The sequence below is a fragment of the Canis aureus genome, chromosome 9 (assembly GCF_053574225.1).
Source record: "Canis aureus isolate CA01 chromosome 9, VMU_Caureus_v.1.0, whole genome shotgun sequence".
In the NCBI taxonomy this organism is placed as follows: domain Eukaryota; kingdom Metazoa; phylum Chordata; class Mammalia; order Carnivora; family Canidae; genus Canis; species Canis aureus.
Window position 1 is genome coordinate 5,398,758 of NC_135619.1, and position 23,644 is coordinate 5,422,401.

At 41.6% G+C, this 23,644-nt stretch overlaps 1 long non-coding RNA gene and 1 other non-coding gene across 2 annotated transcripts; both read right to left on the reverse strand.

Annotated features, from left to right (window-relative positions):
• Nucleotides 1–3,482: 3,482 nt before the first annotated feature.
• Nucleotides 3,483–6,436, reverse strand: LOC144320002 (uncharacterized). Its single transcript, XR_013385605.1, has 3 exons — nucleotides 6,004–6,436; nucleotides 4,299–4,387; nucleotides 3,483–3,626 (listed from the first exon to the last, which is right to left on the reverse strand). It is a non-coding gene; the product is annotated as an uncharacterized LOC144320002 (long non-coding RNA).
• A 12,611-nt stretch (nucleotides 6,437–19,047) lies between these two features.
• On the reverse strand, nucleotides 19,048–19,154 carry LOC144321385 (U6 spliceosomal RNA). Its single transcript, XR_013387050.1, has one exon. It is a non-coding gene; the product is annotated as a U6 spliceosomal RNA (small nuclear RNA).
• Between the last annotated feature and the right edge of the window lie 4,490 nt (nucleotides 19,155–23,644).

Here is a 23,644-nt window from a genome sequence, read left to right on the forward strand (position 1 = left end):
TATGCTTTTTTCTAGAGCCACCAGTAGCTGTATAATAGTGCTTCTGAATTGGCTTTCTGACATTGAATTGTAATCCAGATTTTGTAACTCTGTGGGCGAGAGGACTGTTTCTGATTCTTTCTTTTGAGGTGAGGTTTTCCTTCTAGTCATTTTGCTCAGAGAATTGTTTAATTTGATGCAGTTTATTGTTATGCAATATATGCAATAATAAAAGCCATTAAATATTTAAATTTACTATGCCGTATCTCCCCACAGTGTTGCTCAAAGTTTCTTGTGTGACCCAAATGCAAAATATTTCTCATGTAGGCTTTTATTGGCCTGATAGTATGTTTTTTTCATTAAGTTATAGATCATGACTTTCTGCATCCATGTGCTATACTGTTTGTTAAGTCTTTTTCAAAGACTTTATTTATTTATTTATTTATTTATTTATTTATTTATTTATTCATTTTAGAGAGAGAGATTGCCAGCATGGGTGGCAGGTGAGGCGGTGGGGGAGGATGAGAGGAAAGCAGAGACTCTTGAGCATATTCCTGGAGAACTCAGAGTCCCATGTGGGGCTCCATCCTACAACCCTGAGATCATGACCCCAGTTGATACCAAGACCCTGAAGCTCAACTGATTGAGCCACTTAGAAGCCCTCTGTTTATTTTCTTTTTTTAAATTGTTATTTTTTAAAAAATATTCATTTAAATACAATTTGCCAACTTGTAGTATAAAACCCAGTGCTCAATCCATCAAGTGCCCTGTTCATTTTCAACCAGCATCATTGCAACCCCTTTGGGATTCTCCCTACATATCTGAATACAAGTTTGTAGTGGCTTGTCCAAAATTCCTTTCTAGCAGAGTTTTGTGGCAGATTTTGACAATGTGATTTGGAAATTGGAGGAAAGGAAGGGATACCTGAACCAGAGCAATATCCAGGCCTGAATTTCTTCCTTCACTCTGTATCTGAGAAAGCATTCCCATGTTGACTCTGGACTCATGAAACTCCTTGTTCTGAATCTGTGAAAAGGGGTGGGAAGGAAACAGCTTGAGCTAAGCTTGCATCTATGTGTGTAGAGATAAAAGTTTACAGAGCTTTACAGAAGACTTGTCCCTCTCCAAAACTTTATTTGGATAATCCTGATTTCTTACATTGTGGGGAAATTTGTTGTTGTTGTAACTCTTGGCAACAAAATTTGACAAACGCATCATAATGGAAAGCATCCTTGAGTCTAAAACCTGTTAAGAGTATAGCATTAGTATTTGTTGCCTGATTGGCATACACTAGCCACCATATGCTGGAGTCAACAAAACAGTGAGAATATAAGATAAAAAACTCAGATCATTCTACAGGGATTTGATAACTTCATGTATGATGTTTCTTCTGTCTAGAATTCATATATTTCACTTTTTAATGAGTCTGAAAATTAGGAATCGCTGAGTATTAAAATATTTGAATATAAAAGAGTATGACTTTTCTTCTGAAATGCTTTCATTGAAAAGAAAGTAGTATTACAATTGGTATTATTTTAGAACCAGGTATCTGGTTCTAAAGGAAATAAGGTATCAAGTAAAGGACATTTGTTCATTATTTTTGTTTAATTTGAAAATTATTTTTTTTAAAGATTTTATTTATTTATTTATTTATTTATTTATTTATTTATTTATGATGGTCACAGAGAGAGAGAGAGAGAGAGAGGCAGAGACATAGGCAGAGGGAGAAGCAGGCTCCATGCACCGGGACCCCGACGTGGGATTCGATCCCGGGTCTCCAGGATCGTGCCCTGGGCCAAAGGCAGGCGCCAAACCGCTGCGCCACCCAGGGATCCAAAAATTCTTTAGTGAACATGTAGAAAATGGCAGTCACTATTCTTAATTTTAGGGTACACTGCCAGCCAAAAAATACAGAATCACTCAGCAATGATTTTCCTTCCTAATACTTTTTCTGTCTGTATTCAACCACAACCTCTTTTCTGGCAGTCAGGGGATTATAGGATGGCTCACACGGATACATCAGAATATTATAAGGTACAGGTAAAATGTTCTATGAGATTGCTACCCTGTGAGCTATAAAAATGCTCTGGGATACCGTGTTACAGAAATTCCATATCAGGTAGTCTCTGAAGAACAAAATAGACCTGAGAGGTTAGGATTGCTGCTGTTCAGAGTTCCAAGTGCCACCCGAAAACTGGCATGCGCTTCATGAAGTCAGGAGTGAAACAGATTGTTGAGTTTGGGAGGATTCTGTCCAAGGCACACCCATTTCAGTCCCTGTCCACCAGGAGGTGGAGCTTCCTCCCTCAATCACATTTGCTGTGTGAAATGAGGGCTTCCACTGATCATTTCTCTGTCACTCCAGCATTTCTTCAGGTTAAGAAGCAGAAACATTACTTAAGTGACACTCTAGAGATGAAGTGTTCTCCAGGGATCGTGATTGTCCTATTCTTAATGCTTGGTAAGTGAAATGCCTCATAAATTTAGATTTTTTCCCCCATTGTGTCAGCAAAGACTTTATCCTTTTATCCACCGACTTTGTGCTGAAGGTAACACAGGTCTATTTTCCCCCCAGGACAAATCCATGGAAACTCAGTGAACCAGACTGAAGGCCAGGTGACCGTCTCAGAAGAGGCTTCCTTGACAATGAATTGTACTTACTGAATGTCAGGGTATCCTGTCCTTTTCTGGTGTGTCAGTATCTGGGGAATGGTCCACAGCTCCTCCTGAAAGCATCAGGAGACAAGGAGAAGGGAAGTAACAAAGGGTTTGAAGCCACTTTGGACAGCTTATCCAAATCCTTCCACTTGAAGAAAGGCTCACTGCAAGTGTCAGACTCAGCTGTGTACGACTGTGTCATGAGTGACACAGTGACGGGGACTGCAGGGGGAGCTGAGTGCAAACTCTGAGCAGAGCAGGGCCTGGATGCTGAGCCTCTCTGACTGATCCACTGGGGTTCTCACGCAGTCAGTGGTTGTTAGTCCCTCAGCATCTGGTTGATACAAAGTCATACAAAAGCTAGAGCCTAGGAACCAAGATAATACTCTCCACCTGACTATTCACTGGTGACTTTGACAACAGTTTGATGACCGTTGTTCCTCAGCCAGGGTGTAAACAATTTCTAGATAAAGCCAGATAACAATGAAGTGGTCTTTTGCTCATCCTTGCAGTGAAATTCCAGCCCCACAAGTTGTTCAGCCACTCTGGTGCATTGACACTTTTAGAGGAACTCAGTGTGCCTGAGAAGGTGGCTTCTGCCCAGTGTGCCTATGACAGAGTATGTATGACAGGAGGGGAATGGGAGAGCTTTAGCCCCCAAACCAGGTTTTAGGAGAGAAAGAAGGGAAGGGAAGAAAGGAGGAGAAGCAGTATACCTGAGCAAGGAAAAGAGCGGCCAGGGACCTCTGCCCTGCTTTCTTCTCTAATAAGTCAGGTGTCAGACATGGACTGATATTCAAAATGAAGGCATGGGGACAGAAATATAATGGAGGAAGTGGCTCATATCTAAATCACAAACTGTGCCCCTCATTCCATCTTGGTAAGTACATAAATCATTAACCTACTAACAAGAAGGCCTTGAGTGAGATGGTCTTCCAGTGCCAAGGGAAGTTGTGGCATACATATTCCTCTCTGTACCCCTTGAAGCTCTGTTAAAAAGATGGTAGGGAATTGTAAAGGGCATAAACTTACAAAGAGAACAGAAAAAGATGATAACAGAGAGTGATATTAGAAAAATTTTAGAGGGTGAGCTGTATGTATATGGAGCAATATGGAGCAATGCAAACTTGCTAAGCAGACCAAATATAGAAGTAACGAAGTAGCACATAGTAGAGAAGTGCCTCAGTGTGTGCTACACCCTCTGGAAAGGGTTAGGAAAAAGTGGCACCAATTACATTTTAATAATTATGGTAGATAGTGTCGTGTGTGTGTGTGTGTGTGTGTGTGTGTGTGTGTGTTGGATGTTTGGAAGATCATAGGACTGAATGAGAAAATATGTAAGTAATGGACAACCCATGCTCTTTACCTGGGCCTATATAATAAGTAGTGACACTTTTCAAATCCTATAGAAGAATGGAAGATAGTCACTGAACTGAAGAACAGCACATCAAAAAGTCAGATAACCCATCTTTTCAGTGTATCTGAAAATACACTGGGGATATGATGGGGGACCTGCACCCCAATATTCATAACTACAATGTCCACAGTTGCCAAACTGTGGAAGGAGCTGAGATGTCCTTTGATGGATGAATGGATAAAGAGGATGTGGTCTATATATACAATGGAATATTACTCAGGCATCAGAAAGGATGAATACCTACCATTAACTTTGACGTGGATGAAACTGGAGGGTATGATGCTCAGTGAAATACGTCAATTGGAGAAAGACAATTATCATATGGTTTCACTCCTATGTGGAATATAGGAAATAGTGAAAGAGACCATAAGGGAAGGGGGAGAATCTGAGTGGGGAAAAATTAGAGTGGGAGACAAACTATGAGAGACTCATAACTCCGGGAAACAAACAAAGGGTTTGCAGAAGTTTTGATACAGTAATTTGGGATTAAGTAAAGCACGAGATGAATTGAGCACTGGGTGTTATACTACATCTTGGTAAATTGAATTTAAATTTTAAAAAGTGGAAGCTGCCATGCATGCCAGTTACCTAATGCCCATGGATCTAACCCGGGCACCCGGCTCTGAGGGGACTGCCCAAGAGCCTACTGGGAAGTGGACTTTACTGAGGTGAAACCTGGAAAATACGGATACAGGTATTTACTAATGTTTGTAGATACTTTTTCAGGATGGACCGAGGCATTTCCCACCAAACATGAAACGGCACAGACCGTGTCCAAGAAACTGCTGGAAGACATCTTACCGAGGTATGGTTTTCCTGAGAGAATTGGATCAGACAACGGACCAGGACTCGTCTCTAAGGTAGCACGGGGAGTGGCACTAGTACTTGGGGCAGATTGGAAATTACATTGTGCGTATAGGCCCCAAAGCTCAGGACAGATAGAGAGGATGAACAAAACATTAAAGGAGACCTTAACTAAATTAGCTCTGGAGACCGGCAGGGACTGGGTGACTCTCCTCCCCTTTGCCCTATATAGGGTGAGGAACAACCCATATAAGATGGGACTGACTCCTTACGAGATCATGGTCGGTCTTCACCTGTTATCACCAATTTAAAACCTGAGGTGCTTGCTGAATTTGATGATCACCAACTGCTTTTCTCCCTCCAAATGTTACAACGGACCCATGAGCCGGTGTGGCCTAAGCTGAGGGCCCTGTAAGAGACTGGGCCACCCCTGGACCCCCATCTATATCGGCCAGGTGACTGGGTGTACGTCCAGAGATACCAACACCAGACACTTCAACCTGGCTGGAAGGGACCCTACATCGTGAGCCTGACCACTCCCACCGCTCTCAAGGTCGACGGGATTACTTCCTGGGTCCATGGACACTGAGGGGGGCACTTGATGGGATGAGCAGTGGGTGTTATGCTATATGTTGACAAATTGAACTCCAATTAAAAAAAAATAGAAGGGGATTAGACTTAGTCTTCTTACAACGGCGGGGGGGTGGGGACGGTAATGTGCTGCCTTAAACTAGGATGTTGCTTCTTCACTGGGACGCAAACAGGAATGAGAACAGCAACAAAGTTGGTTCGAATCCTGGTTTAATCATTCCCCCTGGCTTACTCTGAGACCAACCTGGACCTATGATTGGGTCCTTGCTTAGGTTCCTCTGAGAGGGAGAAATGTGGAGGCCGAGAAAATTAAGGCCATTCCACCTTATGTTCAGTGTTAGCACAAGTACAGCCATCTCAGGCCCCTGTGAATAAGAGCTGAACTTTACCTTACTTCAGTTACAGGAAAAAACAGCTTAAGGCCCGAAAAAGCCCCATATTAGAATGAGAACAGAGCTTAATGCCCTTGAAAGCCCCATATCAGAATGTAAACAGAACTTGAGAAATTCCTCCACCCTTTCTGGAGGTCCCTTAGACCAGCCCATAAAACTCACCTGGAACCCACCTCAGGGTCCAACTTCCTGCTCCACTGTGACAGGTATACTTGGACCCAAGCTCGAGTTTGTTAATAAACCCTTGTGTACTTGCATCAGTGTCGCCTCCTCGGTGGTTTCTTGGATTTGCAACCTTGGACACAACAGTATCTTTTGTGTTCCTCTTTAAGAGGAGGAATTAGACTTGGGTTTGGAATTCAGAAGAGTCTCAGCTACTTGAATTGCCTTGAAATCTGCTGCTGCCGCCTCAGTGTTCTGGACCCTATCACTATGTTGCAGGAAATTTCCTGACTTTTCTTCCATTACTGCATAGAATTCCTGATGAAGTTCATGAAAATCCGTCGTGGTAATGATGAAGTTTTGGAATATAGGTGAGGTCCGGAGCCGATGACCAAGAAAGAGTTCTTGAGACTTCTTTGGTGCAAAATGGTGGTTTCACTAAGGCTAGGGGACAGGACCTGTGGGCAGAAAGAGCAACTGTCCAGGGCATGTGAGGGGTGGCTGATTATATACTTGCAGAGTTGGAGGAGGTAAGGAAAAGGAGATTCCAAAAGGATTTTCATATGCTAAGGAGGACCTACAAGATACTGGAGGCCTTGGCATTGTCAGGTTAAAGATGGCTATTCCCTCTAGCAAGGCAAAACATTAGACAAATGGAAGCTTCCTGAAGAATATCCCACATATCCCATCCTGGGTGGGGGTGGTTTGCAGGACTTTAGTTGTGCTTTGTCCTCTGCCAGCCCTGCTCCCACATCAGTAAGTATCCTTGCCTTTCCTGAGGCTGCTGTTCAAAATGGGCTTTATTTCAAATATAGTGCCCCTATTTTAAGCAGAACAGGAATGGATGGGAATGGACTGTTACCTTGTCTGAGACTCTCTCTCTCTCTCTTGCGCTCTCTTGCTCTCTCTTTCCCTCGTCCTTTCTCCTCCCCTCTCTCCCCTCAACCCTCTCCTTCCTGAGTTTGCTGGACTGATTTTGTGTTTTAGTTCTTCCCTGAAGGGAGTGTCCTGAGGGATCAACCATTTCTGGGGCTACAATATCTTCACCATCAATACTTAACCATTTTATTGTGAAACACAACACATGTTCATGAAAGTATGTAACACAAACAAACCATCTATGTTATTTAGGTGTATACACATTTAAAACTGATTTTTTCGAATATGAAAGTTCTTCATTGATTTTTAAAAATATTCTCTGTATTACTCAGGGTTCTCCAGAGAGACAGAATCTAAATAAGATCAATAGCATGTGCACGCATGCCTGTGTGTGTGCGCGCCCATGCGCGAGTCTCTGTATGTGTGTGTAAAGAGATTGACAGACACAGGAGAAAGAGATTTTAGGAATTGGCTTATGTGATTGTGGAGACAGGCAAGTCCAAATTCCATAAGGCAGGTGGGTAGGCTGGACCCCGGAAAGAGTTGGTATTGCAGCTTGTGTCCCAGAGCAGTCTGGTGGCAGAATTCCTTCTACCTCCAGGTCCTTGATCTGTTTCTCTTAAGATCTTCAACTCCTGAGATGAGGCCTACTCATGTCATGGAGAGTAATCTGCTTTTCTCGGTCTATTGACTTAAACATTAATCTCATCTTAAAAATACCTTTATAGAGGCTCCTGAGTGGCTCAGTCAGTCAAGTGTATAACTGTTGTATTCAGCTCAGATCATGATCTCAGGGTTGTGGGATGGAGCCCCATATTGGGCTCTACACTTGGTGTGTCGCCTACTTGAGATTCTTTCCTTCCTACTCCCTCTGACTCTGTCTTTCAAAAAAACAAAACAAAACAAAACAAAACAAAACAAAACAAAACAAAACACCATCAAAACCCAAACCAAAACAAAACAAAACCCCAAAACAAAAAGACCTTCACAGCAACTTCTAATTTGACATTTGACCAAATATCTGGGTACCATGACTTAGTCTAGTAGACACATAAAATTAACCACTGTGCCTTCTTTACCTCCAATAATTCTATTCTGAAAGCTTAGTTTCTATTATACGCATACAATATGCCAGGTTTCTTTTGGTTATTTCACATGGTCTGTCTCTTTCCATCTTTTGCATATACCACTCTGTGTCCTAAACTTAACCTTGCAATAAAGCCTCATACATATATCTACACTCTCAACTATTCATTGAGAAAATAGAAGTAATAAGAGGAGAACTTTCATGAGCTTCTAACTTACTTGACTAACAAACAGACTTGCCAGGTCTGTGCTCAAATATTGTGCCTTTCTCTTACTAGATTGTAATTCCACGAGAGCAGAGATTTTGCTTATTTTCAAAACATATGAGCATACTTGACAAACAGTAGGCCTACAAAAAATCTGTTGAAATACCAATGAGTACTAAAAATAGTACTGTTAGTACTAGAGCAAAGTATCATTATCAGTTCATTCAATAAAGCTTTGCTATGTGTTTTTTTCTACAAACTGAGGCTATTGGAGAGAATAGAACAGGATCCTAAGGAGTTTATGTTTAGTTGAGGGCTAAATCCAAACGATTCCCTTCTGTAGGCACTTTATATGCATCTTCTCTTTTGTTTAAATTTTTTTTTCCAATTTTATTGATGTTAAGTTGTTTGTGTTCCTTATATATTTTGGATGTTAGTCTCTTATCAGATGGGTTGTTCACAGATATTTTCTACAATTCCATAAATTATCTTTCACTCAGTTGACTGTTTCCTTTACCATGCAGGAGCTTTTTAGTTTGATGCAATTCCACTTCTGTATTTTTGTTTTTGTCGTCTGTGCCTTTGGGTCATTCCCAAAAAATTAGCTAGATATCTGAGAGGATCAGGCTATCCATTGTTCTGTGCTCTGTATGAGGTGAGAAAGAAACTGGCTCATGAAAGGTGATTTGAATTATTTGGCATAAGGCCTCCTTACCTTCATCCCCTTCTTTTTGGGATTAAAACCTGGGTTCTGCACTTATTCCCAATCTTGCAAGCAATACCACCTGTGAAGTGTTCCCTTTCCTTACTTTTGTCCTAGCTGTTACAGTGGATTAGGCCCTGTCTGTCCTTCAAACTGATATGAGGTAGAATTGAGCTCAGCCCCATGGAGGGGTTCTGAGAGGCTAGGAAGCCCAGGACAAAGCCCCACTTATGGCATAAACCAGAAAGTGTGGTCTGATCATGGGAGTAATGGCATCCAATGTTCCAACTAAGGACTGGAACACAGCACCCCTCCATGGACACCTGGGAGAGGCAGAGCCGGTGTGTAGCTGAGCGGGTGAATGTTCTCTGCCCCAGGGCCTGGAAACGAACAGAAGTGGACTATCTTCAGTTCCCTCCATTAGGGGGGGAGCTGATGAGTGCACAAGATGGTAAAAGTTCTCCCACCACTGGTCACCCTTAAAATTGGATGAATCCAGCACGCAGTAAGAGCCTGTAGCTTGTTAGTCGAGGGGAGCTTTCACTCCATGGCTGGAGATTTGGCTGCCACCATTTTTTCCCTCTGCTTTCTCCCTGGAGACACAGTCTCTAGGGAACAACGGCCTCACCGGACAAAGAGTTTCACACGGAGTCTGGCCACCTGGCAAAGCGTGGGGCTCCTCTGCCCAGGCACAGACACCTGAGAATGAGTATAGCAGGTGTCTTCCCCAGAAGGACAGCTGGAAGAACAGCGTAACAGCACGTTTACAGACCAAGCAGCCCTGGAAAGTCCAGGACTGAAGGAAAATAGTGTATAGGAACTCAAGGCTTTTGCTTTTTATTTATCTTTCACATTAAAATTTTCTAATATTCTTTCTTTTTTCCTGCCTTAGCTAAAATATTTTATAAACTTTTCATTTTTCAGTTTTTCTTTTTCAAGTTTCCTATTTTTACAATTACATCTAGTACCTATTTTCTTCATTTTTGACTTCCTTTCATGTATTCAATTTAATTTTTGTAGATATATAAGTTTGGGGTTTTTTGTTTTTGTTTTGTTTTGTTTCATAATTTTGTAATTTAGTATCTTCTAAGATACAGATGAAAATACACTCAGAACCAGTTGGAAAAGTATATAGGTGTACTCTGTGATATTATGTTTTCTCTTCCTTCCTATTCTGCACACCTATTTTGTCCCCAGACAGGAGCCTTTTCAGAAAGTCGAGTCCCAGGAGTGGTTGTGTTTTCATTAATACTGAATGAAGACTTTGTTTCCAAATCTTTTGATGCTTTTGCCTCTTCGAGAGAGAGCTTTTCACACTCTTCTGCTTTTGCAGAATTTTCCGTTTTTGATTACTTATAGTTGGCAAAACTTCATGAAGTTAGGTAAGTGGAACTGCTGGGTGTTTCTTCTGGCCTAGTGACACCACGCAGGCGGCCACGGCTCTCAAGGAATATCATATTAATAACAGACTTATCAACAGAGCCAAAGCAAGCCACAAAGTGCTAGTATGATATATTCAGGGTCCTGAATGAGAAGAACATGCAGCCAAGAATACCTTCTCCAGCAAGGCTGTCATTCAGAATAGGAGAGATAAAGAGCTTTCAGGATGAAGAGAAACTGAAAGAATATGTGATCACCAAAGCAGCTCTGCAAGAAATATTAAGGGTGACCCTGTAAGCAAAGAGGGAACCCATAGAAACAATCTGAACAGGGATCCGTGGGTGGCTCAGTGGTTAGCGCCTGCCTTCAGCTAAGGGCTTGATCCTGGAGTCCCGGAATCAAGTCCCGCATCAAGCTCCCCCATGGAGCCTGCTTCTCCCTCTGCCTGTGTCCGTGCCTCTCTCTGTGTGTGTGCCTCTCATGAATAAATGAATTTTAAAAATCTTAAAAAAAGAAACAATGTGCACAAGTAGTGACTGAATAGGTAACACTATGACACTAAATTGATATTCATATCTTTCAGTAGTTACTCTGAACATGAATGGGCTAAATGATCCTGTCAAAAGATACAGAGTATCAGACTGGATAAAAAGCTTATGTATATGCTGTCTACAAGGGACTCATTTTAGACTTAAGGACACCTTAATATTGAGGGGGTTGGAGAACCATTTACCATTCAAATGGACCTCAAAAAAAAAATAAAGCTGGGGTAGCAATCCACACATCAGAGAAATTAAAGTTTATCCCAAAGTTTGTAATAAGAGATGAGGAGGGATAGTATATCATAATTAAAGGGTCTGTCCTTTAATAAGAAGACTAAAAATAATGAATATTTATGCCCCTAATGTGGGAGCAGCCAAGAATATCAACCAATTAATAATCAAAATTAAGAGATACTTAAATAATAATAATTAATAGTCAGAGACTTCAACAAGGCACTCTCAGCAAAGGACAGATCTTCTAAGCAGAAGATCAGCAAAGAAACCAGGGCTTTGAGTGACTCACAGAACCAACTGGATTTCACATATACAAACAGAACATTCTGCCCTAATGCAATATAATACATATTCTTCTCAAGTGCACATGGAACTTTCTCCAGAATAGACCACATACTGGGTCACAAATCAGGTCTCAACCTATATCAAAAGATTGGGATTGTCCCCTGCATATTTTGACCTTAATGCTTTGAAACTAGAACTCGATCACAAGAAGAGAGTTGTAAGGAAGTCAAACACTTGGAAGTTAAACTGCATCCCACTAAAAGATGAAAGGGTCAACCAGGAAATTATAGAAGAAGTAAAAGATTCATGGAAATTAACGAAAATGAAAATACAACTGTTCAAAATCTTTGAGATGCAGCAAAAGCGGTCCTAAGAGGGAATACCTCAATACAAGCCTCCCTCAAAAAACTGAGAAGTCTCAAATATACAGCTAACCCTATACCTAAAGGAAGTGGAGAAAGATCATCAAATAAAGCCTCGATCAAGCAGAAGAAGAGAGATAATAAAGATTTGAGCAGAACTCAATGAAATAGAAACCAGAAGTGTAGAACATATCAATGAAACCAGGGCTGATTCATTGAAAGAATTAATAAGATCAATCAATCCCTAGCCAGACTTATTAAAAAGAAAAGAGACTCAACTTAATAAAATCATGAATGAAAAAAAGAGAGAGCACAACCAAGACCAAGGAAATACAAACAATCTTAAAAATGTATTATAAGCTACTATATGTCCGCCAATTAGGCAATCTGGAAGAAATGAGTATATTGCTAGACATCTTCAAATTACCAAAAGTAAAACAAGAAGAAATAGAATACAGGCCAAAAAGCAGTGAGGAAATTGAACCAGTCATCAAAAACCTCCCAGGACACAAAAGTCCAGGGCCAGATGGCTTTCCAGGGGAATTCTTCAAACATTTAAAGAAGAAATAATACTTATTCTACTAAAGTTATTCCAAAGGACAGATGGAAAGAATGCTTCCCAAGTTGTCCTATGAGACCAGCAATACCTTGACCCCAGAACTAGACTAAGACCCCATCAAAAAGAATAATTACCAATATCCCTGATGAGCATTGATGCAAAAATTTTCACCAAGATACTAGCCAACTGGATGGAACAGTACATCAAGAGGATTATTCACCAGGACCAAATGAGATTTATCCCTGAGGTGCAAGGGTGGTTCACGAGTCCTAAAACAGTCAATATGATAATCATATCAATAAAAGACAAGAACCATATGATCCTCTCAATAGATGCAGAGAAAGCATTTGACAAAATACAGCATCCGTTCCTGACAAAACTCTTCAAAGTGTAGGGATAGAAGGGACATATCTCAATATCATTAAAGCCACCTATGAAAAGCCCACAGTGAATATCACTCTCAAGGGGGAAAAACTGAGAGCCCTTTCCCTAAGGTCAGGAACATGACAGGGATACCCACTCTCACCACATAGCACATGAAAAGTAATGAAAGGCATTCAAATTGGCAAAGAAGAGGTCAAAATCTCCTTCTTTGCGATGACATGATACAGTATCTGGAAAATCCAAAAGACTCCACCCCAAGATTGCTAGAACTCATACGGCAATTTAGCAATGTTGCAGGATTAAAATTAATGCACAGAAATTGGTTGCATTTTTATACACTAATAATGAGACTGAAGAAAGAAAAATTAGGGAATCAATTCCATTTACAGTTGCACCCCAAACTGTGAGATAACTAGAAATAAACGCAATCAAAGAGGTAAAGGATCTATGCTCTAAAAAGTACAGAACACTCATGGAAGAAATCAAGGAAGAGATAAACAGATGTAAAGACATTCCATGAACTGGAGGTTATTATGCTGAGTGAAGTAAGTCAATCGGAGAAGGACAATCATCATATGGTGTCACTCATATGAGGAATATAAGAATTAGTGAAAAGGATTAAAAGGGAAAGGAGGGAAACTGATCGGGGAAATTAGAGGGGGTGACAAACGATGAGAGACTCCTAACTTAGGGAAATGAACACAAAGTAGTAGGAGGGCAGGTGGGCGAGGGGATGGGGTAGCTGGGTGATGGGCATTGTGGAGGGCACTTGATGGGATGAGCATTGGGTGTTATACTATATGTTGGCAAAATAAATTTAAGTAAAATAAAACATACACAAATGTGACTAGCAGCTTTATTTTATTAACAGTCACCCTGGAGCTAGATGACATGGTCATCAATAGATGAATAAACTCCTCGTTTTATAGGCATAGGATGGGATACTACACTGCAACAAAAGGAACAAAGTCTTGATAATTATGACTATGGAAGAATCTCAAAATAAGTGTGCTGAGAAGAAGCCAAACCAAAGAGTGCATGTGATTCCGTTTATACAAAATTATAAAACATGCAAACTAATTCATAACAAAAAGGTTCCCTGGAAATGAGTGTATTGATGGTTGAGAGAAGGATGACAAAGAGATTAAGAAGAAAAATTTGCGGTGATACATATGTTCATTATCTGGATGCGGTGATGGCTTCACAAGTGGATACACACACCACATCTTATAGTATCGTTCAATTTGGTGCAGTTGATGGTTATGTAAATTATCTATTAAAAAAGCCATTAAATATCCACATTTAGCACGCAGCGTCTTCCCTCACTCTTGTACAAGTCTTCTCATGTGACACAAATGCAAAATATTTCTCCCACAGGCTTTGATTGCCCTGAAACTACATTTTTTAAAGTTATACACGATGTCTTCCTGCATGTATGTACTATATTGTTTATTTTCAACCATCATGATTCCAACCTATTTCACATTGTCCTTGCATATCTGAATAGAAGTTTGTAGGTGCTTGTCCAAAATTCCTTTGTAGCATAGATTTGAGGCAGGTTTCTGACAATATTTGGAAGGTGGAGGGGAAGCGAAGAGATACCTGACCTAAAACAGGATCCAAGCCTAAATTTCTTACTCCTCTCTGCATCTGGGAAACCGTTACACTATGTTGGCTCTGAACTCATAAAGTTCTTCCCCCCCCCCTTTTTTTTTATTGGTGTTCAATTTACTAACATACAGAATAACCCCCAGTGCCCGTCACCCATTCACTCCCACCCCCCGCCCTCCTCCCCTTCCACCACCCCCTAGTTCGTTTCCCAGAGTTAGCAGTCTTTACGTTCTGTCTCCCTTTCTGATATTTCCCACACATTTCTTCCCCCTTCCCTTATATTCCCTTTCACTATTATTTATATTCCCCAAATGAATGAGAACATATAATGTTTGTCCTTCTCCGACTGACTTACTTCACTCAGCATAATACCCTCCAGTTCCATCCACGTTGAAGCAAATGGTGGGTATTTGTCATTTCTAATAGCTGAGTAATATTCCATTGTATACATAAACCACATCTTCTTTACCCATTCATCTTTCAATGGACACCGAGGCTCCTTCCACAGTTTGGCTATTGTGGACATTGCTGCTATAAACATCGGGGTGCAGGTGTCCCGGCGTTTCACTGCATCTGTATCTTTGGGGTAAATCCCCAGCAGTGCAATTGCTGGGTCGTAGGGCAGGTCTATTTTTAACTCTTTGAGGAACCTCCACGCAGTTTTCCAGAGTGGCTGCACCAGTTCACATTCCCACCAACAGTGTAAGAGGGTTCCCTTTTCTCCACATCCTCTCCAACAGGAGAGCCCCGTCCCGGAGGAGCAGGAGCTGCACCGACCTCTCCGGGCAGAAAGGGGCCCGCAGGGAGTTGGAGCAGGACCCAGGAGGGCGAGGATGCCCTCGGGTTCCCCGGGACAGTAACAGAGCAACTGCGCGCCCAGGAGAGTGCGCCGAGCTCCCTAAGGGCTGCAGCGCGCACGGCGGGGCCCGGCGGGACCCGGAGCAGCTCGGAGGGGCTCGGGCGGCGGCTCCGCGGAGGGGGCTGCGGGGCGGGAGCGCGAATCCACCAGCGCAGGCTCCGGACCACTGGGCGGCGGGACACAGCCCAGGATCCGGCCTCCCCCGGGACAGGCAGAGGCTGGGAGGGCCCAGGACAGCGAGGACGCTCCTGCCCCAGCTGAGCAGATCAGCGGCCCCGCCCCGGAGCCTCCAGGCCCTGCAGACGGAGAGCTCCGGAGTTCCTGCCGGAGCTGAATCCAGGTTTCCAGAGCTGCCCCGCCACTGGGGCTGTTCCTCCTGCGGCCTCACGGGGTAAACAACCCCCACTGAGCCCTGCACCAGGCAGGGGCACAGCAGCTCCCCCAACTGCTAACACCTGAGAATCAGCACAACAGGCCCCTCCCCCAGAACACCAGCTAGACCGACTGACAACTTCCAGGAGAAGCCAAGGGACTTAAAGTACAAAGAATCAGAAGATACTCCCCCGTGGTTCTTTTTTTTGTTTTGTTTTGTTTTGAACTCATAAAGTTCTTGACCTGAATGTGTGGGGAGTCACCTCCAGGAAACAGCTGCGCTAAGCTTCTGAATGTGTCCAGGAATAAATGTTTACAGGACTTTATGAAAGTTCTGTAAGTCTCCAACTTTTTCCTAATAATCCTGATTTCTTCCCTTGTGGGGAAAATTATTTGATTAATATTTGGCAACAGATTAAAAAAATCATCCATGGATGATGTTTCTTGTGTCTAGAATTCCTACTTTTAAATGATACTGAAACTTAGGAATAGTTGAATATGAAAACATTTGGATATAGAATGCAGTTATTTTCTTCAGAAAAACTTATTAAAAAGATATATTATTATTATTATTGGTTTTATTTTAGAACCACTTAAATACTGTATTTCAAGTAAAGGCATTTGTTCATTACTTTGTGTAACTTAACAAACAATTAGTGAATACTTAAAAAATGACGGTCACTATTCTCAGTTTAGGAGTATGGTGCCAAAATACACAGAATCAATCAGCAATATCTTTTCTTCTTATTACTTTCTCTGTAATCAACCTGACCACTTTTCTGACAGACGGTGGATTATAGGCTGGCCAACATGGGTATATGAGAATATTATAAAGTACTGTTGTAAAATGCTTTAGTACACGGTTACCCTGTCAGCTACCAAATCCCCCGGGATGATGTGTTACGGAACTTCCATACCAGGGAGTGTCTGAAGAACAAAATGGACTTGAGAGGTTAAACTGTTGTTTTTCAGAGTTCCAAGCGCCACCTGAAGCCTGACATGGGCCTCAGAAGTCAGGGATGAAACAAGGTTGGGGAGTTTGGGAGGACCCTGACCAACATAGTTCATTCAGTCCCTGTCCACCAGGGGGTGCAGCTTCCTACCACAAACACTACCCTGGGTGAAATGAGGGCTTCCCCTGATCATTTCCCTCACACCACGTTTCTTCACGTTGAAGAGTGATGAACATTATTTAGGTGACACTCCAGAGATGAAGTGTCCTCCAGGCGTTGTGATTGCCCTATTCTTCATGGTTGGTAAGTAAAATGTCTCTTAAAATTAAAATTTAATTTTTTCCACTATGTCGGCAAAACTGAATTTAAGTATTATTTTCTCTAAGAGCTTCATGCCCAAGCTGACACAGATCTCTTTTCTTTTTCCCCCAGGACAAACGCATGGAGACTCAGTGAACCAGACGGAAGGCCAAGTGACCCTCTCAGAAGAGGCCTTCCTGACTATGAACTGTACTTTCTCAACATCATGGACACCCAGTCTATTCTGGTATGTCCAGTATCTGGGAGAAGGTCCAAAGCTTCTCCTGAAAGCCTTGACAAACAAGGCAAAGGGAAGCAACAAAGGTTTTGAAGCCACCTTGGACAGTTCATCCAAATCCTTCCACTTGAAGAAAGGCTCAGTGGAAATGTCAGACTCAGCTGTGTACTACTGTGCCATGAGTGACACAGTGATAGGGACTGCAGGGGGAGCTGGGTGCAAACTCTGAGCAGAGCAGGGCCTGGATGCTGAGCCTCTCTGACTGATCCACTGGGGTTCTCACGCAGTCTGTGGTTGTCTCTCGGTGTCTGGTTGATACAAAGTCAGACAAATGGCTGGAGCTTAGGACCGGAAGTGACATTGCACAACATCAACTGTTCATTAGTGACATTTAAAATACTTTGGTGCCAAGAGTTCCTCACCCAGGGTGTAAGCAATTTCAAGATAAATCCATGTAACTATGAGGTGGCACCTGCCTGATACTTGCTGTGAGAATCCAGCCCCACAAGTGTGTCAGACAGGCCTGGTGGGTATTACTGTGCCTTATGACACTTTTACACAGACACAGTGTGCCTGAGAAGGTGGCATCTGCCCAGTGTCTTCCTGATGGAGGTTGATGGGAGAGGTGATGGGAGAGCTTCAGCCTCCAACCAGGTTTTAGTGGAAAAAGAAGGGAAGGGAAGAAAGGAGGAGGAACACATGTACCTAAGCAAGGAAGAGAGAGGCCCTGGGCCTTTATTTAGTTGCTTTGAAATATAAATTTTATTTCCAAATTTGTATAAATGTATAAGGATATGAAAATGTAGTTTGAAAATTTCAAATTTCTCAGACACTTGGATAAATATAGTAAACTAGAAATGCCTGCCCTTAAAAAAAAAAAAAAAAGAAAAGAAAAGAAATGCCTGCCTGGCTCTGTAGATAAAGCTGCAACTCTGGATCTCAGGTTTTATGCTTCAGCCCATGTTGGGTGTAGATTGCTTTAAAAAAAAGTCTAAAAAACCGCCATTGTAGATAATAATACTTGTTTATCTCTTGATTTCCAAAATTCACTTTTTTGGAAAATATTTTACTTGCTTATTTGAGAGACAGAGTGCATAGGCACAAGTGTCTACAAGTAGGTAGATGGAAAGGGAAACACAGGCTCCTCACTGAGCAGGGAGCCTTAAATTGAGGCTCAATTCCAGGACCCTGAGATCATGACCTGAGCTGAATGCAAAATCTTAAATGACTGAGCTTCTCCCATAACTCTAATACTCTTTAAGAAGTTTAGTAAAGACATCCCAAAGGGCAGAAATTCACAAACACAAAGGGAAACATGAAAGAAGTTATCAGCAGACAGTAAAGTCAACCAATTTTAGAAAATGAGCTGTATATGCTTAGGAGCGAACAAAGATACTAAAGAAGAAAACCAGGCCTAGGGTGGAAGCACTCAGTGTTGCTGTGCCCTCCAGAAAGGGTCAAGGAAAAGAAGCACCACATATTTTTTGTGAATTAAGGAAGATTTCATGGCCCACATTGGTGGGAATGTGTGTGTGCGTAGGTGTGCGTGTGTGTGTGTGTGTGTCTGTCTTGAGGTTAAGGGAAGGAATCTAAGTAGACTGAGTGGTCACCTTCAGCGCTCAGACCTGAGCATACAAAGCATGGAAGGTTACTGTGATTCAGCTGATGTAATGGAATGAAATAAATATAAGAGTTTGGTAACCTAATGACCAAGCTCTGGTGTCTCTTCTGGCCATTCTAAATCGCTGAGCTGTGGAAACTAAACAGTGAGGAGGAGGAGGACTCAGAGACAGGATCTATTGTCTGAGCCCTGCAGCCTGAGCTCTTTAGCCAAGAGTGATTAGATTTTTCTGCTGTCCGGCCCAGGGAGGCATGTGACCAGACCCTGACAGTGAGGAGGAACACTAGCATTCACCAGAGGTAGCTTGACAGAGCTACAATGAATAGTCTAAACACTTTGCCTTCTTGGCATAAGTGACCTATTTCTGCCTTGGGTGAAATCACATAGTGTGAGCATACAAGATTCTTATATCTTGTTTTCATGATCTTACATGTTATGTGGTTTCTAGAATTCATTACAGGTAGTATTAAATGATTATGTACTGCTTCAGGAATTTTCATGTCCTTCTTACACATGGGCCATGCTAATATCCTCTGTATCATTCTAATTTTAGTGTATGAGCTTCCAAAGTGAGGCCTGTCCATCATATGTTCATAAGTGCCACCCAGCGACTTTTATCTCAAATGCAGTGAATGAACATATCACAGTTAAACCATCTATCCTAAGTCTTCGTTTCAATATAAATCTTACTCAAGTTTATTTTCAGATTTAATGTTTTTATTAAAGTTGCTTAATGCAAAAGAGTTTTGGGTAGTGAGACTCTCAGCTGGTACAAAGAGAAGTGTGACAGGACCCACACAACTTGCTATACCAGGAAAGTCCTGTTTCCTGTTCTGGGACCAAAGCAGGATGTACCAGACAATCCCCCCTCACCTTGGCAGTCTCACCTCACACTGTTGAGCCCTGAAATTGCAGAAGCAGATGACATTTTTCATCTAGTGGGAGAACTAAAACTTGGTGCCTCCAGGCTTCTCAAGGTGGTCATAGCTTCCATGTGGCTTGGTCAGGATGGTCCCTGTGCGAATGTGCCACCTGTATGACTTCAAATCAAGAGAGATGGGCAGTATCTTGTGGGTACCTTGAGAAGGACATGTGTAAAGTAGAAGTGTTTTGTGCCACATCACCTATTCTGAAACCCCTGATCCCATGCTTTTTCCTTCAGGATCTAGTATTGCCCAGACGGGAACTAAGCCCAAGCAGCAAAGTCAGTGCCGGAGAAGGGGGCTGTCATCCTGGAATGCACATATAACACCAGTGAACTCCGTTAAAGTCTATTGTGGTACAAGCAGCTCAGTAGTGAGGTGGTGATGTTCCTTATCCATCAAGAATCTTACAGCCAGCAAAATGCCACAAATGTCGCTACTCACTGCATTTTCAGAAGACAAGAAAATCCATCCAACTCGTCATCTACACTTCAGAGCTCATGGACTCCGCAATGTATTCCTGTGCACTGAGGGAGCCCACAGTGAGTGGCACCTTGGAGGGAGGTGTACCCAAGCCCCACAGCTCTTGTTGATGCCTGCTCCTGCTGTAGGGCCCAAGGCAGGGATTTGCCATCCCAGACAGGATGAGGCTAAGGTTGTGGCAGCACAGGCGCAGGGCTAGAGGGAAATTCTCACTCTCAGAAAACACCTCTCCAGTTAAGAGTTATCCTGCATCCAAAAGATCCCTGTAAATTTGTGTTGAAATTGTTATCGAAGACTAGAATAACCACAGTAAACATGTTGCCATTTTGCAATTAGATTCAGCTAGAAGATTTGGCTAAGGAAATTTAGAAATCTTGACTCAAAAATCAGTAATAATGTGTGTGAATTGTTGGATTTTCAGATAAATTTGTTCACTACAATTCATTGAGGATATCTTTGATACAGGCATCGTTAGAATAAGAAAGGCCATGAATTATCTGTGTGGTTTCCTTTTTTTGTTTTATATCATGCTGTTTCGTACCATTTAGGGATTTAGTTTGATTAGATTTATTTATTGCGAGTACTAAATCGTACTCTCATTTAGTTTCAAGAGACTTGCTCTGTGACGTAATTTGTACTAGTGTCCATTCCATCTTATTAACACATCTCTCTAGCCTAGATGTGCTCAGGTTGCATATAGGAGGTTTAACTGCGGGTATCCGTGGGTGGTGCAGTGGTTTGGCGCCTGCCTTTGGCCCAGGGCGCGATCCTGGAGACCCGGGATCGAATCCCACATTGGGCTCCCTGCATGGAGCCTGCTTCTCGCTCTGCCTGTGTCTCTGCCTCTCTTTCTCTCTCTGTGACTATCATGAATAAATAAATAAAATCTTTAAAAAAAATTCTTTTAAAAAAAAGGAGGTTTAACTGCTTCTCGCCAGTCTTATCCACAAAAGATCAGAATTAGGAGCTCTTAGGGGTACATGGTGAAGGAGCAGAGTGTGAATTGTCCTTTTGTGTTTCTTGCCCCTCAACACTCCTTCAAGAGCATTTTTTGCCTCATGTGGCTCAGTGTGTACACTCTCGAGCCCTCCTTGTTTGATCCTTTTTTGCCACATTCTCTCCACTTTCCTCTTCCCACCTCTAACTGCACGTCCCTTGTGCCTTCAAGTTTGAATGGTAATGGATGATTGATAAACCAACGTCTTGCATTCTAACACCCTCTTATGTTTGCTAGAAAGGCAGATGTGTAGAGTAGAAATCTTAAGAAGAATCTCTTGATGGGTTCTAAATACAAAATTTCACCATTTTAACTTACTTTTTAACCATTTACATTTCTTTGACATGTACGGTGGTATCAAATACATTTACATTGTTCAGCCAGCACCACCATCCATTCCTAGAATTCATTTCACCTTGAAAAATTGTATATTTTTACCCATTAAACAATAACTCTCCATTATTGCATCCCTCCATTCCTTGGAAAGTATCAATCTGCTTTCTTGTTCCATGAGATTTACTGCTTCAGATACTTCAAAGAATTGGAATTATTCAGCATTGGTCATTTTGTGACATTTCATTTGACATAATGCCCTCAGTGTTCATCCATGTTGCAGCATGTAACAGAATTTCTTTTTTTTAAAGGTCGAATAATATTCCAGTGTTTTACAGAGTACATTTTGTTTATCTATGTCTATCTGTGGATGGACATTTGGGTTGCTTCCACCATTTGGTGGAAATAGGAATTTATAATCATCTCAATAATTCAGATATATAGACAAATTCTTTCCATTTCTGAGTTGACACGTGAGATTGAATTCCTGGATGATAAGGCAATTCTATTTCAGATTTTTGAGGAATATTTATACTTGTTGATTGGAACAACAATGCTCTAGACTGTGTTAACAGAAGCAAGTTTCAAGGAAGAGAGAATGAGCATGATTACTAGTCATGGATGGAGCTCCAGTAGATCGGCTCGTCACAAAGCCCTAGAAGAGTTTGTGCCTCTTGCTACACCGTATTACTTACACCAGATGCCTAATAATTGTTCTGAATGGAACTGTGAGGCCACTACCCATGGGTCAACTCCTGAATAGCAGTTTATGGATCCATTATAACAGTAAAAGAGTCAACCTGTAATTTCTTAATTCTTCCTCATTAGTTCCATTTGCATTAATAAAGAACCGGTAAAAGACTGTCTTGAGATATTCCAAAGGCTTGGGAAGAAGTCATTTTGCTACCCTCTAGAGTCTCTCTCAACGTTTCTTTGTCAACTATCTGTAGTGGCAAAAACAGGGTTTTGCTATGATCCAGCTCTGTGTTCAAAACTCTTAGTTCTGCCGTGAATTTTCCTGGCCCTTTTGAGCTTTGTTTCATTATTTGTAAATTGTAGCGTGATGTCTTCTTTAATTTTTTTCAATTTAATTCTGTCAATTTAACAATAATGTATTGAAAGAGTTTGATGAGTATCAGATGAACAATTTAGGAGTGCAATCTTAATAGGTACAGAAAAAGCATTTGACCAAGTCCAGATCCTTTCCTGAGAGAAAGTGCCAGTGAGTTAGATAGAATTGAAGGGGATCTGCACCTTGCAGAAGGGCTCAACAGAAGGCTGCGTCAAATGGCATACTTGATGGTGAAAGCTTAGTTGCTTTTTCGTTACTTTCAGAATTAAGGGAAGAATTTTAGTTCTTACCTCGTGTATTTAATATGGAAGTAGAGGTTCCAGCCAACTCAATAAGCCACCTGGTAGAAAAAAAGGCCATACAGTTTGGAAAGAAAGAAGTGAACTGATCTTTATTAATAGGCAGCATAATTGAGCAGAAAATGCAAGGAAATCTTCAAAACAGCTACTACAACAAATTGGTTTAAGAAAGCCAAATGTACACCTGCCATATGATCCAGCCATTCTACTCCCAAATATGGACTCAAGAGAAATGAAAGCATTTGTCTATAAAAAGCCTCATACTCAGAAAAAAAGTCTTATACTCAATAATTCACGGCACCTTTATCTGTCACAGCCCACTGGGACTAATCCATATGGTCAGCAACAGCTAAATAGACAAATTGTTTTATAGGCACAAGATAGGATATGACACAGCAACAGAAAGAAACAAACTCTTGATAAGATGACCAATGAAAAAAATCTCAAAATAATTATGTTGAGAAGAAGCCAGACAAAAGAGTACAATTTGTAGAATATTTATACAAAATTATAAAATATGCAGACTAACTAATGCCTGAAACATTCCCTGGAAATGAGGATGGTGCGGGTTGAGAGAAGGATTACAAAGAGACATGAGAAAGCGTTTTAGGTGATGCATACGCTCATTACCTCAAATGTGGTGAGGACTTCACAAATACATACATATGTCAAATCTTACAGAATCGCTCACTTCAAATCGGCACAGTTTATTTTTATGAAAGTTACCCATAAATAAAGCCATGAGGTATCCAAATTTACTATGTATATCTTCCCTCACTGTTGTGCAATATTTTCGTGTGACCTAAAATGCAAACTATTTCTCCCGTAGGTTTGCAGTGGTTTAGAAATTAGTTTGTTTTACAGAAAGTTATAGGTAATGATGCTCCACACCTATGTGCTATACTGTTTATTTTCAACCCAGCATCATCCCAACCTGTTTGGCATTCTTTCTGCATGTCT